The 3,431-nt window shown below is 36.4% G+C and overlaps 1 protein-coding gene across 3 annotated transcripts in view; it reads right to left on the reverse strand.

The window, feature by feature from the left end:
• The window catches only part of LOC106465850 (telomerase reverse transcriptase-like), a 43,534-nt gene that overhangs the window by 16,064 nt on the left and 24,039 nt on the right, over positions 1-3,431 (reverse strand). The gene's annotated exons all lie outside the window — the stretch shown is intronic.

Below are 3,431 nucleotides of genomic sequence, written 5' to 3' on the forward strand. Positions count from 1 at the left end.
AATGGGCAAAAATCCCCATCTGCTTTACTCGTGAAGTCCATGGGTGATGGTCCCTTATATATAATACAGTGATAATTACAAAACATTATATATAGATATATATACACACTACCAGATAAGCAGCTGGTTGTCTTACAGAAACACTTCATCTCCACAGTGAGTGTTATAGAAGTATACAGATTTAGTGCTAAGATATAATATTCAGCATACTTGACCAGGCCAAACCTGCCACTAGGTTGGATCCTGAAATATGATATATGTCAACTGAATAAGATAAAAAATAATAATATGTCAATTTACCCCAGTCAAAGCAAACAAACATGTGTAGAATTGCCACAGGAGGAACATGATACCTGACTGAGGAAGATACAGCTAGGACGTGCAGATAATGTGCAGTGAATGTACTGGGAGTTGTCCAAATACCAACTTGAATGATAGTTAAATGACATATTTGGTGCAATTAAACATTGTACAGCCATCGACCTTCCATAGACAAGTCAGAATAAGCCAGTTATATGACTTAAAAAACCTAGCCAGTGAGAGTAATAGGTGATAGATCTTGGGAAACAGAGGAAACTGAGGGAAGGGACATGGACGTCTGGAGTAGGGTAAGAGATGATGAGAGGAAGAAGGGGCATGGGGAACCTAGACAGGCAAAGATAGGGCAGAACAGCAGGAAGAGACAAAGTAGAGGCCAGGATGACAAGGAGGATTGTGGCCTCGCCACATCAACCCAAGACTCCAATGGCTCAGCATGACTCCCAAAAATCGTTTTGGGAAAAAACGAGGCCTGACAAAAACCCCTTAAAGAAGAAATGGGAACATGCACTCCCTCAAGTAATGCATCTTTCCCCAGCAAATCCTAATAACATAATAACCAAGTGTTGAAAGACAGTGCTGATTCTGAAAATGGACCAGAGTAAACCACAGGAGAGTCCTGAATTCAGCAGAAAATTGATCTGGTAACTGGCTAAAGGCTTGAGACAACAACTCTAAGGTGAAATTCATATATAAAAGGGTGGGCAGGGCAAGACAAATCTTAGAAAACTGGGACTGATTGACATGGATCAAAGCCCCCAGATTTGAGCCCCACAGGAGGAGGAGGGGATCCAGATGTTGGGAATCCAAAAAAGGATTTGAAGCACACTGGAAAGCTAAAGAGAACCAGTCCATTAATCAAAGGGGATGGGGCATTTGATCAGTAAAATATTGAGCATGAACTCAGATGTCAGGTGAGAGAGGAAAAACCTAATAATCCAATTGAGGTTCTTTACCTAACAGAGAAAGCTAGGAATCAAAGGCTAAAGGCAAAACATTTCAAATTTGAAATAACTGATCAATAAGGTGTAGGAAATGCAAGGTTGGTAAATTCTCCTGACTGTCAGCATTATGTGACTGACCAAAAAAAGCCGAAGCTGGAAATATAGATTCCAAATTGTCTTCATCCCAATGAAAGTCTTCCTCAGAAGCATGTTCAGGGGGAAAGAGAAAATGAACCAATGGCCAAGCAAAAGCATCCAACTCAATAATTAAAGCTTGAACACTCCTTGGCAGATATTGTCAACCTGTCATGCTGGAAACTAGTGATATTACTATCTTCATTACTGACAGGAACTTCATCAACTTCCACAGTAAAATTCGAATTCCTATTTCAAAGTACAATTCAAATTATATAAGAAACTTTCAAAAATAAAACTAAAAGAAATTTTGAAAGTAAACATGAAAGTCGAAACATCAACTTTAACACTGGCGAAAGATTGTTAAGCAATCATAAACGAAACAGAAGGAATCACATGGAGAGTGAATTAAACACACATCAATACACTCTAATGTCAATCAAGAAAGTGAGGACTGTGGTTAAAAAGTAGAGGGAGCTACTGTGCTAGTATAGATGGTGGAGGGTAGTCATATGATCAGCACATGTTCTAAAATGGTGCAAAAGTGAAGGGGTCTAAAAGATTGGTGTGCTGTTAGCAACAAATTTTTTAGCAATGCTTAGAAGGCAAACCAAGGTTGAAAGGAGATAATACCATTTTGGAATCTACTTCACCTAACTACTTTACTATTGGTTGGATCATCATGGTATTACATGATATTACTCTCAGTGAAGCACAACTCTTCTTTTTCAAATGATACAATTTACTTTTATAATATCTAATATCTATATTACAAATTTACACATGTACACCTCCTTTAAAAATCTTTGGTATCCAGCAGGCATTCATTATTATTTAATAATCAGCTCATTTTGTAGACTTTTTAAACATATTTTGGTTGTTCACGTACACCCTAATGTTGGAGAAAAGGTGAATAAAGATAATTCTTAATATTCATCACTATTCACTCCACTATTTTTTAACGAATTAAAAAAATTCCTGGACCATTTTATGCTCCCATGAGGTCTAGTTGTACACAATACGGAGCTATAATTGTATCGCTTATCTCACAATTTTATTTGTTTCCAAGCCTGAGAACTGAGAGCCATGGATGAGTCGCCATTTGGAAAAATGAGCCCCTGATTACCCCATTTTATGGTGAGTTGCCATTTGAAAAATGAGAAGCTAGTCACTCCATTTTACAGTAACTTACACAAAGACATTTCACTTAAAATTTAGTCATAATAATTAAACATAATTAAATATGTATTTAACTGCACCATTAGAAATACTAAACTTTTATTTTCTTTGTGTCCAACTGATGCTTTTAAGAAGTGCGTATATATAGAACCTGTCTCTGATCTAGCATGGTTAACAGTAATCTGCCAAAAATTATAATCACACAACTATTATTAAATATTCATATTCTAACAATGGTAGCTAAACATTTTTACTGATGGTAAATACTTTCAGACAATAGCAACAATACCTCAATATGGTGATCGAGGAGTTCACTGGATCCATGTTAACAATCATTACAGGAAAATATTTAAGGATATAATACACAGTCTCATGATTTCCTGACATTACACAGTAAAAGATCAGTAACAGTTGATATTATTTCAACCAACCAAAAACACATTTCAGAGCATCCAATCAGGGTGCACAAATGACTATAGAACCAGTGACTCCACTTTTCTCACTTATCCAGAAGATTTGTTTCAAACTCATTCCCAGTACATAGAAAGGATTTTGTGATACGTAACCTCAAAGATACTTTAATGTCATATAGTACAATAAGTCAAAGATGTGAGAAACTGTAAGAATTTTAAGATATGTTAATATGTTTTTGTTTAATGTATTGTAGAATGAAGCATATATCAGGGATTTCCTACACTATTCAAACTGTTTGTTTGTTTTGAATTTTGTGCAAAGCTACATAAGGGCTATCTGCACTAGCCGTCCCTAATTTAGCGGTGTAAGACTAGAGGGAAGGAAACTAGTCATCACCACTGACCGCCAACTCTTGGGCTACTCTTATACCAATGAATAGTG

This window comes from Limulus polyphemus, unplaced genomic scaffold, assembly GCF_000517525.1.
Source record: "Limulus polyphemus unplaced genomic scaffold, Limulus_polyphemus-2.1.2 Scaffold2072, whole genome shotgun sequence".
Lineage (NCBI taxonomy): Eukaryota > Metazoa > Arthropoda > Merostomata > Xiphosura > Limulidae > Limulus > Limulus polyphemus.